The sequence below is a fragment of the Equus caballus genome, chromosome 19 (assembly GCF_041296265.1).
Source record: "Equus caballus isolate H_3958 breed thoroughbred chromosome 19, TB-T2T, whole genome shotgun sequence".
Lineage (NCBI taxonomy): Eukaryota > Metazoa > Chordata > Mammalia > Perissodactyla > Equidae > Equus > Equus caballus.
The window spans coordinates 30,943,005-30,957,213 of NC_091702.1; the positions used below are offsets into that span (position 1 = coordinate 30,943,005).

The 14,209-nt window shown below is 40.2% G+C and overlaps 1 long non-coding RNA gene across 1 annotated transcript; it reads left to right on the plus strand.

The window, feature by feature from the left end:
• Window positions 1-810: 810 nt before the first annotated feature.
• Window positions 811-9,082, plus strand: LOC111768985 (uncharacterized). The gene is made up of 5 exons (XR_002801662.2): window positions 811-1,325; window positions 2,392-2,606; window positions 3,856-4,011; window positions 4,574-4,661; window positions 6,079-9,082. It is a non-coding gene; the product is annotated as an uncharacterized lncRNA (long non-coding RNA).
• The last annotated feature ends 5,127 nt before the right edge of the window (window positions 9,083-14,209 follow it).

Below are 14,209 nucleotides of genomic sequence, written 5' to 3' on the forward strand. Positions count from 1 at the left end.
AACCATAAAACACACATACATGCTCATTGCAGTTTTTCTCAGTTGAGCCTTTTCAGGCAATAGATATAAGCATCTCTATTTTTGTTTCAAAAGACCAAAAGAGGCAAATTGTCTGTTTTCTTTTGCAGTAACACTTTGGATGTTAGCACACTGATTTTAGCAAAAGAACGTTTCTTCACTGTGGAAAAAGCTTTGCGCTATAGTAAAATTAAGACAGACAATTCTTCTACTAACATATACATAGCATATACATTATAATATTAAAAAGCTATAAGGACACGAGGGAAAGGCTGGTGTTTATTAGATTATTTCAATTCTTGACAATCTGTTGGCTTACTCCTATAGCAACTTGTTGATAATAGGAAGTCTTTTGTGAAAAATGGTATGAAAAACAATGAAAAGCATCAGATTTAATAAAGTATCTAAGGAAAGTCTTAAAATGACACCCATCGTATGAAGGGAAAGCCAAATTTGCTTTTTCTGAGGGGAATTTGTGTTTGTCAGGAAGGGTTCCCGGAGGCTTTGTTTGGAGGCCTTGATGTGTGACCAGTACGCTATAGGCCGCCCTTCACCCTTGCCCTCTTTCTACCACTGCTCTGCCCACCCATACTGACACCGCAGGGGGAAGGGTTTCAGAGGAGAAAGAATCAAAAGCTGAGGGACGGGGAAAAAAAAGTGCTTTTCAGGGTCTGATGTGTGGGAATCAAATGAGAGGCCTAGCTCAAATCCGGTCGCCAGGCAACCAAAGTGATATGCTGAGGGAATATCATTAAAGTTGGAAAGTAAGCAGTCTCTCTGAATTAGTAAACCAACTACAGGATCGACGATGCTCCCGAACTCTAGCAGTGCTGGAGCACAATTTCTCCAAGGAGGACAAACGGGGGCTTTGCTAAGTTAAAGGGGGAATGGAGAGGGAGAGGGGGAGAGAGAACGCAGCTGATTTGTAGAGTTTTTTCATAAAAAAAAGACAATGGCTGTCCAGACACGGAGTTGGTGGTGAAATATGGTAACTGCCACGGCTGCAGCTGGCTCTCTGACACAAGATTAATAAGTTGCCGTTTCCTAGCCGACCAGAACCTAGTGGGAACTATCCAGCATTTTATCTTGAATTGTGGGTAACAGCCTTACTGCAAGCTGGCCTAGTTTACTGCTCTGTTTTTTCCAGATCTCCCAAAGTACAGCAAACATCTGTGACTCTAATGAGGTCATCATTGAGGGTGTCCAGAGAGCCGGGCCCTGAGAACTGACCTCACCTCTGCCTCAGCGTAAAGTACAAGTGCTGTGAGGAAGCAGGACAAATTCAATGGGGGAGCTGGCACTCTGCTGTAAGTTAAGCTCTTAAGAAACTTTGCTGTGATTAAAAAAAGAGAGGGCAAGGGAGAGGGAGAGAGGAGATTGAGCTTCAGAAATGCCTGTGCGACAAAGCGGGAGCAAGCCCACAGAATTAGATTTAGGCCTCACTGATGAATATTATCACTGACATGAACAAGCAAAGCTTATCTGGGCCTTCCTTCTTGAAAGGCTGAATAAAATTGAATTGCCAACTTCTGCGTTTTACCACATTTTGGTGGAAATGGCTTAGAGACCTACATGATTTAAAATGAAACCTGGGTGAATTCAACCACAAAGCATATATATGTGTTTCTGACAGCAAAATTTCAAACATTATACAACACGGCATATCATTTATGAGAAATTTGATTACAGACGTGGAAAACAAATCAGACTTCTCCAGATAGATCTTTTTACCCCCTACCCCCCGGTTATTCTAACAGAGTCATAGTTTTTACAAATAACACCACCAAACAGACATGGAAACACAACCTAAAACTGCACTGAAATCAGGGAAATACAATAATTTTGTTCAGTCATCTAAGGCAAAAATACCTAAGAGATGACTCTACCTAGTACTTCCTTTAAAAACTGCATTTGTACGAGATGATAAATGTAAGCTTAAGAAGGAAGGAAAATGTTTTAAGTTTGGAGGGAAAAAATACTTTTCTGAAAGTTATCACTATCATTTAATTTATAAGTACACTGGCCACATGTTGATTACGTATTGTCCATTTCAGCCACATCAGCCCCCAGAGAACAATCAAGTCAGTGGTGTCATCTTTGACACCTAAGGAAAAGGCTGTGTGGATAAAGTCCAGAAGGAGATAAAAAAAGATGGAGGTCCTTCAAAACTCTTCCAGAAAGCTTAATTCCCATGTATTAAATCACTCTATAGGCAAATATATTTTTTCCCCGAGATAAAATCAATGAGACCCAGAATGCTATGTCCAGGTAGTTTTATAATGAGTTTGATTTTGGAAAAGTGGGAATATATTGATGCGATTAAATTTATCAAGTTTAGTTTTTATTATTCTCATATCATTATCATTTTTTTAGATCATATCTAATGCAAGAGGTACAGAAAACAAGTAATAGAAAAGCAACTACTTTCTCAAAAGCCAGTAAATGTGGCCCAAAACTCTCGTCTGACCATGTGCTACAGGTGGCTCGGAAAGGAGAGGGCAGGGGCAGACGGGCTCGCCAGAAGAAGAAGTTGCCCATTTCTGATCCATGTGGAGCCTTTCCACTGTGACAGCAAGAGGGAAATCAAGGTGCCATCCTAGCTTAATTTATGAATGATGGACTTTATGGCTTGGGGATAATTATGAACATGCACTTAAAATGTGGACATTCAAGATGAAGGCTCTAAAACAGTCATACCAGGGGGAAGTTCTAGTACTCTCTGCAAGTCCCTCAGTAAGGACCAGTTTATCTTAGAAGAAGAAAGGCTGCAGCTCATTATTCAAGGTCTGGAGCCGGAGTTTAATGGAAAGAGAGGCTTATAAAACAAAACAAGCCCCTGCTTACATGTGAACTGGGGAGAGGAGCATTTGGGGAGCAGAGATCTATTCCATTACACTCTTTCTCAATTTTCAGGAAGGGCTTGGCTAATGCCCATTTCAAGGCTGAGTTTATTTTTTAAATGCAAATGAAAGAAGTGTTGCGTTCAGCTTTGCAAACAGTTTTCAGAAATCCTGTTGGCCTACATTTAGCTGGGAAGCAGCACCGGGTACCAAGTGGAGGGGCTCAAACAATCAAGCAGTTGTTTGCCTCACTCACATTCCTGAGGCAATCTGGTTCCAGCTGAACTCCTTGGGAACAGTCCGGGCTATGTACCCCTGGGGCATCTGCCCCAATTAGCACTGACCCTTGGGGGCCTCCTTGCTGGCCCTAGGTCGCTCCTAACCTCTTAGACTCTGGGTAAACCAGATTGCTTTAGGAACCTCTAAGCCACAGCCCCAAGATGAACTGGACATCCAGGCCCACCAATAGAAATCTAGTCACCCTGGAAGGCCCAAACCAACATGGCCTCTTTCAGGTTCTCTGAAACAGATGAGAGATGCATATGGTGGGATCTTTGCTGTGACTGAGGAACAATAGGAAAGAAGGGTCAGAGACTGCTCGACCAGGCTAAGCTCTGTAGTGCAAGGAACGAGTATAGGCTGTAGTGTCTTACAGAACTGGGTTTGGTTCTTGCATCTTCTCTACCTAACTGAGTGACCTTGGGCAAGTCACCAAGCCCTACCAAACTTCAATTTCCTCATGTGTAAAGTGGGGACAAAGATATCTGCCCTGCAGTGTTTTCATGAAAATCCAATGACTAAATGTGTATAACAAGTTCAGTGAAATGCCTGACTCACAGAAGCTCCCAGTAAACGGGAGTTAATTGTGAAAACTGAAACTCATCAAGTTTGACCAGGACAATACCACTCTTGAGAAAATCAAGAGCCACATAATTCTTTAAATCCCCCTGTTTTTCTGTGTCTCATGATCAGTTTGTGACTAGCCCTTCCTTTCTAGGAAAGCAAACAATGTACAACTACTTTTTGTGCCGCTCTCCATCCAGCACTTCTAGGGACTATGAGGGTGACAGAAGGAATATGTGATGTGATCTCCAGCCGTGAAGATTTGGCTGCAAGAACAGCACTGGCAAAGCATGAACTAACTCGAAAACAGGTTAGGCATCAAATTGCACAGCCCTGACTGGCACGTGCAATGGGAGGGGAGGTGAAAGAAGGGAGGACTAGTCATGGGCTGACATGGCCAGCGAAAGCTCCATTAAAGTGTTGGGCTTGGTCAGTATTTACTGAGTGTCTACTATGAGCCAGATACTGAGAGAGAGCCAAATAAGGTATAGCCTGTGCTCTAAGATGCTTAGAGCCTAGAGTGGGGAAAGACACATTAACAAACCATTTCAAAATTGCACAGTGAGTGCTAAGAATGGATTTTGGGGAGGAATGTGCTGTAAGAGCATGGCAGAAGAATGGCCTAAGTTGGCTTTGTAGGACAAATTGAGTTTAAGTATATCCTAGCAGGTGGATCAGCATGAACAAAAATATAACAATGGGGAATAAAGTACTTCACGTGTGTGTGTATATGTGAGAGAGAGACAGAGACAGAGACAGAGACAGAGAGAGAGGAATAGGATATACAAGTGGAAGAAAAAACAGGACTTCTAAAATTAGATCCAATATTTAAAGAACTTACTTTAAATTGTTATCTCTATTTTTTTTTATAGATGGGGCAGATAATCATGCCAGCTAAAAGGCTGGCATGCTCCATGATTGGCAGGTTATGAAGGTCAAGGATTCTTGGGTATGGATTTGGTGAGTGATCTGACAGAATAGAGGTCAGCTATGAGTTTATGCACATTTGAATCCACTCCTATTTCCCATAGGAAAACTTTACAGGCTGGTGGGATTGACCAGAGTGGGGCTGAAACCAAGGGTGGTTTTGTGAGTTGGTTTTCTGATCAAGGTCTCCTCTTGGAAATTAGCAAGGAAAGCAGAAATCTGGCCCAGTATCCGCCAGAAGAATCAACTGACCGAGCATTGGCCTGGAGTAGGAGTGGAGGGACAGTGTGCATTGGAACTCAGCATTTCCAGAGCTGGCTGAAAGAAAGGAACTAGAACTAGACACAGTTTTGAGACCCTCTGAGGACCTCTGTAGCCCAATCCCATACCCAGCAAGTCCTCCCTCCTTCTCTGTCCTGAGTCACCTATTGTCTTGGCTGATCTCTGCTGGCTTGACTCTCTGCCTTGTACACTGGAGACAGGATAGGAAAGGTGTTGAGGTTTTAGGTCATTCTTGTGTGGGTCATTCAAAGTTCTATCTCATGGAATTATCCATATTTATTGATGATAATCTCTGAGCCATGGTAGCTCTGGAGGTCTCCAGTGCTAGAAGAAATTCTTCTTTGAGGAGAAGTATGAGCAACCATGAGATTCTTCCCTTAGCAGCAAGAGACGTGGAGATATTTACTTGCTCCCATCATGGGGACTGGACATAACCAAACAGTAATTCTGCTGTGTGATTATTTAAGGGGCATTGGGAAGATCAAGCTGTTGAATAACAACCACTCCATACAGCCTAAGAATCATTTGGGTTTTTCCCTCCTTCTTTCCTTCAACAAACATTTATTAAGCATCTGTTGTGAGCTAGACACTGTGTTAGGCACAGTTTCCGTCCTCAAAAGCTCATAGTCAATTGGAGGAGACTAACGGAGTGAGAAGTGCTGTTAGATATAAGCCTGGGATACTGAGGGGCCCAAAGGAGTGGGCTTCAGAACTGCGAAAAGTTTCAGGGAGAGGAGACGGAAGATAACGTGGAATAATTGGCCTGGTTGTATGCAGGGGCATGTGAGGATGGAGAGAGCTGAAACGGGATGGGCAGGCAGGTGTCAGGCCATGAAGGGTCTTGCACAGCAGACTGATGAGTAAGAGTTTGACCCTAAAGGTGACAGAGCATCATGGAAGGTCTTAAGCAGGGAAGTGGGAGAATTAGTATTGTGTTTGATAGCAATCCAGCAGCTGAGAGGTAGGTCATCTTCAAAGATGAAGATGGGGCAGGAAGATGCTACTAAACTGTGTGGCAGACAATGAAAATATTATTAGTTACCCTTCCACAGTTGATAAAATTGAAACTCCAGTTAGTTTACTTGATCAAATTTTCATGCCTCCCCATTGGAGTCTTTTGAAGACAGGGACCCATGTTTCTTATTTTGATGTGCTTTCCTTTGTCTAGACAATCACCTGGTCCATAGCAGGCACTTGCAAAATGTCGGCTGAATCCATGGCAAATGGAAGACAAGGAACCAAGTTTCACTGCTCTGATCTGGAGATGTTTCTACAACCACACACTTCTTCCCTGATGGAATTTAATATCAGAAATAATTGGAGGCTGGGGTAGCAGTAGGCCCTTAGTGAATACTGAGCTGAGCAGGCTAGTCTGGGCAGAGCAGAGCTCTGAGGAGGTAAGAGAGGAAGCATCTTCCTTCAGTCTCCAGGGGGTTGTTACAAGGTGAGACACCTTAGCAGGAGCTACAGCCGTTAGATTGCTGGAGAGAGGGTGTTTGGGCAATAGAGTCAGAAAGACGTCACTAAGCTTCTGGCATAGGGGAGGGAAAGACAGAGAAGATTCTAAGAGGTAGGAGAAACTCAGAAAGGAGATGCAAGGAGGCCCACTTTGACATTCAGTTGCTGGTCTGCCTTTTCCCCACTCCTTCACCCCGAAGACTAAACCAGGAGGTTTTGATCTCTCGTCCTTCATTAGGTCAGTGCATTTTGCCATTAGGCACCTAACAGATCCTGCCCACTCAGAGATTAAAAGTGAGGTGTGAGAATGTGGGTGCTGGCTGCATAGCACAGTAGCTGCATGGGCTCTGGGGTCTGAACATTAGGATCTTTTGGCCTCAGTTTCCTTATCTGTAAAATGGAAATAATAATAGTACCCACTTCATGAAGTTGTTTGGAGATTTAACGGATGATGTTTGTAAAGAGTTTATCACAGTGTCTGACACAAGATAAGTACTGAAAAGAGATTAGCCTTGATTATTTTGAGCAGCTGGGGAGGTGGGAAAGTCATGGAACTAATAATTGGTGGTTCCAAAGATGCCTCTAACTCTCATTAACTATTTTAAAGTAATTGGCCACTTGATGGCTCTTAAGAAACTTCCTTTCTGTCCATCTCTGCTCATCACAGGTGTGAGCCTTATTGTGACTTGTATGGACACTTGGGGCAGTGTACAAGGGAAGTCCCTGGCAACGAGTAAGCATGTGGGGCCAACAAGGGGCTGCTTGGGGAGCCATGGGGTGGCCACCCACGAAAGCAAGAACCAGCAGATTGAGGGAATGCTTAGAAATTTGTCTGAATACTCATTTAGGAAAAATACCAGACTAACTAAAATTAGGAGGGAAAGAAGACATACGGTCATTTCTTCAGATGCAGCCTAACAAGAGCATCAACCCTAATTTTGATGGAGGAATGTCTGAGGCGTTGAAATTCAAAGGAGGTTGTATTTCTTCCAGCCAGCCTATTTATTGTGGGCATAATGTAACAAAGTAAACAAAGTGATAGAAAAAGCAGGCAACTCTTAATAATTCTTAATAACCCAAAGACTCTTTATTCAAAAGAAAAAAATATGGCATTTGATTTCACCAAAAAAATTTCTGATTGAAACATTTACTATTAGCATTTTCACTGATATATTTCCCCAATTATTATAATAACCTTAGTATTTCTCATTAGACACTAAACCCAAAAAGACCAGCAGAGAGCATGTATAATAGAGTGTGAAATGGTATTTAAGTTATACCTAAAAATAAATTAAAGCAGAGCTAAAAATTCATATGTTCTTCAAAAATAAAAAATATTATTTCAACTTCTAGAAATCTAGCATAAGCCAATTGGCAGCAATTAAGCCAATGAATTATGTACAAAGATTTTTATTACAGAATTATTGTAATGGCAGAAACTGAAAACAAAATGCATGTCCAACAACAGGAGACCTGTTAAATCTATATGATGGAATATTATGCAGTTATTATAAATGATACACATTAATAATTTTGAAGATATAGGGAAAATGCTCGAGATATAATATTAAATAAGTAAAGATACAGAACTGCAAAAGAAGTGTGATGTCAAATGTACATAGTAATAAGACTAGCAGGAAAGTACTAAAATGTTAACAATGGTTATCTTTGGGTGGTAACATTACGGGTAATTTTTATTTTCTTCACTATTGTAATATTTTCTAATTTTATAAACTTATGTGCATGTAATACTTTTATAATTGTCTTAAAAAACATAATAAAATTATCCTGCACAGTTTTAGTTGTTTTAGACCTTATAATAGGAACTAATTATTTCTCCCCATAACAAATTCCACTTAACTCTATTATGGGAAGATTTAAAACTAGTTCTAAATCATGAGTTTTAAACACTTTCTGCTCCCAGTCCAGATCTGCCAGTCCCAAGACATTTTTTAGTCAGAGTTTCTGATTTCTGAGGCTATTCACAAATTGCGCCCCACCATAGGTACCCCTTTTTATCCACTGGTGAGTTTCTATTTCGTGCTCACCTTATTCTTTCTCTCTTATATTCATTAGGGGAAGAATTGATAATAAACAAGCAAGCAAGAAGGGATGTGTGTGTCTTGTTTTGAGTAAAAATAGTATATAGAAACAAATATATGATAAAAACAAAATGACTCCTTGCCTTAAAGTAATTCACATTAATAAATTCACCTTTGGAATCTATTGTAATGCATTTGAAATACAATTTGATTGTTAAGGGTATGAGTTTTCCCAGCTTCTCAGGACCCGTTTATTGGTCTTTCTGTGTCCCTTCAGTCTCCAGGTTCCCCTAACGCGGATTAGTATGACCTTGAGGTATGAAGAACCCCGGGCAAGGCCGCAGGAAAGAGTGTGGCAGAGGGGGTTCTTTGGGCTAGGATTAGCTTAAGGCGAGCCAGGCACTAGCTTCCAGCGCAAAATTTAAGGAAGGAAATCAAAAACCTCATCACGGAGATAAGTACTATTTTAACGTAATACTTAAAAAAATCAAAATTAATGTAAAAAATCCATGATGAACAAATACCAAAATTTTAAATAAAGACCAGTACCATGCCAAACCATATTGGAGCCTGAGGTGAAAGGAAAAAATGTGTGCCCTATCAATGTTCTCACGTATTTTTTAATGATTCACTTTTTCTAGAACATTAAAACTGTTTAAAAATATTGAAAAATGGGTGTGTTTTCATGCCTGAAGGAATAAAATCACATAAAAATCACTCTTAAAATTCTGCCATTTCCTCAAAACCAGCCATGATGAAAGGGCCCAAAGCTCTGGGTCAAACATTTAACAAATATGGCGTCTTGGGTCCTCTTAATAATGGACTTAAATTCCTATTTCAGGATAGGCCTGGGGGCTTAGGAGTGGACATCCTACACCTATGCCATTCAGTCCACAGATACTCGTTGAACACTCCCTGCTTGCGGGCCCATTTTCTGGGCACTGGTGCAACACTGTGCATGAGACAGACTAGAGCCTGATACTGTGAAACGCAAATGTTACTGAGCCCTTAATTAACTGATTTTGCTTGCTTGTTTGTTTGTTTTTAGTGAATGTTTATTTCTCACCAAGCTTTCTTTTTCTAACTGCTGTGAATTTACTCACTGCTCATCTATATCATTCTTTGGGTTACTGAAATGTGCCGTTTTGCTCTAACTCTTGCCTTTCACGCTGGACCTCTATACTTCTGGTGGTGGTTTATTTTCCACACGTACAGTATAAGTCTTCTATTCCATACCGCCTTTAATTTTGCCAAGCCCAGTGCTTGGCATGTAGTAGATGTTCACTAAATATTTGAGGATTACTTGATTGTTGAATGAATGAATCAGTAAAAGAATCAACAAAGGAAGGAACAAACGAATGAATGCACCTGGTCCCTGGAGAGGTGGGAGGGAGGAAGGGAGACAGAGTCATGATGTGGCGCCTTGCTGTTTTTGTGTGTTTGCTGTATGAATATGTGATTGTGTACATACCATATGTTGAGGAGCATCCCCAGGTGGGCTAAGAACAACAGGAGAAGCCCTTCACCGTTGTAGCGTTTCAGACAGAACGCTAGCCTGAGGGATGTGTGTTATGTTGGGCAAGTCACTCCTCCCGTTGAAAGGGTCTCTGTTTCCTCATCTGTGAAATAACAGAGCTGAACTGTGAAGTCTAAAGCACCTTTCAGCTCTAACACGGATTGAATTCACTGCCTCTAGTAGGTACCAGTTAGTGTAGGGGCCAATGAGCACCCCGTTGGATTTTTTGGTGCGTTAGGTGTTCTTAGAAAAGGAATGCCCTCTAACTCTACAACGTAAACATCAGTCGGGAGAAGAGGGGCAATTGTGGTGTTTCTTCTTGATGAGGATTCTAGGAAATAGCTGTGTGATTCCAAGATCCCTCCAGTCATTTGAATGCTAAAATGAGGAAAACTCAAAGAATCACCTCAGGTCCCTTCTAGGACAAAGTATCTCTGGTTTAGCATGTTCTATTTTGAGAACTTTTGTGCTCATGTATGGTGGGGGGGACATTATTTTGCTTTTAATTCAACCCTGGAGAGAATCAGTAAATCAGACGCCAGCTTCTGAATATTCTTAACAGGAACTAATAATTGTAGAGTGTTTTACAGTTTACACAGACATTTTTACATTTATATTTCCATTTAATCCTCATGACAGTCCTGTGGTATGGGAATTTCGTATCATAATCCTCTTTTTATATGTTTGGAAAATGAGCTGAGTCTGTGATGCCCAGCTTTGGATTCCAAAACACCAGCTTCTAGCAGACACTGATTTCTTGAATCTCTTTCAAGGAGGAAGGGCCCCCACTGGAACAGGCACCCAGCAGAGTCCATGCCATTGTCTCTCAGGGATTAGGGGAAAGCTTCCTGCTTTGGAGGACAGGCTGAATAAATCAGTGGTTCCCCAAACCTGGCCTCAACGTGGACCTGTGGAATCAGAATCTCCAGCGACTAACGGAAATTTCGGTTCTGAAAAAATTTCAGAATTTCATAGCTTTTTTTGTATTAAAAATATCTCATATTAAATTTTAATAAGTATTGATTCAGTGACTATTATGTCCCCATTTGCTTTTATTTTTCCAGTTGACAAAAGAGAAAAGTTGCAATACTATATTTAGTTCCTCTCATTTTCTGTTGTCTGTGTGCACGTCTGGCGGCATATGAATTCCAGAACTTTTTTGGACTGTGAAATTCAAAAGTCTAGAAAACAGTGATGTACACCCATTGCTTTTATCATATTACTTCCCTGCATAGAAATCTCTAATGGTCCTTCATTATTATCAGATTAAGTGCTAATTCCTAAGTCTAACTTGATTACGAACTGTCTGTTTGATCTCAACTGCACTAGGCTTTCATTTTTAAGCTGTAGAATGTTTGACTAAATAGTGTCTAAAATAATTCTTGGCCCTTAAATGCTATGGATTTATAAGTGTCATAGATATGAGTCCCATGGCATTCCAAGAGCAATAAGCAAAGCATTCTCAGAGAAGGCTCCTCCTGAGGAAAGAGCAAGGCTACCTGGGGGAACTCTCACCTTTCCCAGGTGCTGTTGGTCCAGTGAATTTGGTTTGCGTATCAACTCTCAGAAGCAAGAACTCCACCCACTTCCGGCAAGGTAGCTAAAGGAGTCATTCTTCCACTGAATTCAACTCTAATGCATGTTTATCAGAATATCATAATTAAATAGAACATAATGAAGTAAAGGTAAAAATTAATCATTCAATATGAACTGTTTAGAAGACAATTCAGTGTTAACTTTCCATCACATTTAAGTCTTTTAAGATTTTTGCTTTGTTTAGTGTTCAGGACCTATAACACTTTCAAGTGAATTAATTAATTTCTCTTTCTTCTCTCCTACCTTTTTCTTTTCTTCCTTCCTCCTTTCCTCCCTTCCTTCTTTCTTTCTCTCTCTCCTTCCTTTTTTTTTTCTTTCTTATTCCATTGGCACCTTTAACAGAAAATGAACATCTCCATGATTTATTTTAACCCCAATTCCATCACATGCATGGAAAGAAGTAAATCAGAGCAATGACTATGGGCTGTGGAAATGGAGAATAAAGTGGTGATAGATGACTATTACTGTGGTTATTATGATATTGTCAAATTAAATTCATGTACAATATGTCCATTCAGAAATCCAGCAAAACACAAAAACGGGGGGGGGGGGCGGGGTTTTGCCTTTTTTAAAGCTTTGTTTTAAAAAGACACCTTCCTGTCACTGGTGCTTGTAAGTGAATAAAATGAAATTGATGCCTAGCAGGGGGAAAAAAGGAAAATACTTCTTTACTTTGTATTAAGAATACGTGACATCTTTGCTGTCAGTGATAGTGAAGTGAAATACATACCAAATATGTCTTGACATAACTTGACAGGAATGTATGTCTTCTTTTCTCTCATTTATTTTTGTGATAAGAATATGTGATTTTGCTGCCAAGGAAGCTTGTAATGTTGTAGAGAAATGGAAATGAAATTGTGTTGGGTATGTCCAATTTCCCCGACAGAGTGGCATAAGCTGTAGCACGCATGCAGACTTGGGAAGTTAACAACAGGCCTCAGCTAGCAAGACCCAGGCGTTGACATTTGTCAAAACAACTTTCCTCAACATATCAAAATGTTCCTTTCTCTTTTGTGTTATTCAGATGTGTTCGGGTAACTACATTTTAGAAAATGGTGACTGTCAGGGAAGCCTTACCATCCACATGTGAACGATATCAAGAGAAAAAAATCTTCTCTTTCCCACTCAAAGATGAGTGTGTTCTGTTTTGCTTGTTCTTAACCCAAGGGTCCCTTAAAACAAATCAAAATCTAATATAACTTGAAGTGTTGTCTTTTTGTGTTGTGAGTTTTTCCCCATAACCTGACAAAAGTAAATGACACAAATCTGTTCCTTTTGCTCCTTATCAAAGCATTGCACAGATAGATGTTGTGTGATGGTGTGAGTTTGGCTTATTGTTCTTGAATTCAGTGCTTTTTACAATTGTTACGTTTCTTAGAAGAACTCAAATCCTTTGGGTACCACTGGCCCTCCAGAAAGCGTTCTATTCTTAATTTCTCACTCTATTGCTATGGAGCGATGGGTGTTAGGTGAGATGGGTATTAAGGACAACAAAATAGTATTTTAAATGAACCTCCGATTCTGTCTTTCTGGGGCTCTTTTAAGGATACACACACAATTTCTAGAACCCTAGCAACAATTTCTACAATAAATGGTGTTTGAAGCAAGAATCCCTTACCTAGGGCAGACAGAAAGAGAATCAGCCCAGCAGTGTAATCATTGCTCTGCTGTTTGAAGGAATATTGAGCTCAGATGCCTCCAGAAAGCCCACCAGGCCCAGAGGCACTGGACAATAAAAGGAGAAAAATAATAGACGCCATGCTTTATTAAGTATATTTTTTCTCACTTAGGTGCCCATTCCCTGGTCAGACAATTAGTTGAGGTTCTTTCCAGAGAAAGTGTTACCCACCAAGAAAAACTCTTTTAACCTTTCAAAATAACAAATATCTTTAATGACTTTTATCCCCTTTCCATTGACATCACAGATACAATGTGGCCTGTCTTGAAGTCAAACCCAAATTGAAATCACCGCTGGCAGGGACAGGAAAAATGGGACATTTGACAATAAGAGTGACAGATGAAGCTTTCGGGACCTTGAAAGGGAGAATAACTCAAGCTATGACCTGGGACAGAACTGCTGCACCTTAGTAAAATACCTGCCCAATATGTAAGTTAATAGGTAGGTGCATTTGCACATGATAACAGGCTAAATCCAGCGCTTGATAGAAGTTGATATTATTTTCCATGTACATGTTTAAAAGGAAAGCCCGACATGCTTTTTAGCCAGAACCTTTTGATTACAGACCAACTGTTCATCACCCCACTCCCTGGGGAAAACATTTTTATTTGGTTGTATGAAAGGATAACATTTACTAGAAATATTTCTGAAGATAGGACTTCCTAAATTTGCTTAATCCTGCAACACATGATTATTAAGCACTTAATAGGGTAATAAATATATCTATTTATATATTATCATTATTATTTATATTTTTTCCGAAGATAAAGGCAACTTCTTACAATATCCCTTGATTTATTTGCAAGAGGAACAAACTTTATATTTCATGACTTATAAAATCTATTGGTTGCATCCCAACTTTAATTTAATTTTACTTTTATTGTGCTCCATTTCTAAATGATTATTTGAGCCAAGAGGAAAAATTCAGTAGGATCTATTAGTGATTTCTGTCATCCATTTCTAATTACCTGTGCTTGGTTTGCGGTTCACCTTAGATTCCTTTAAAACA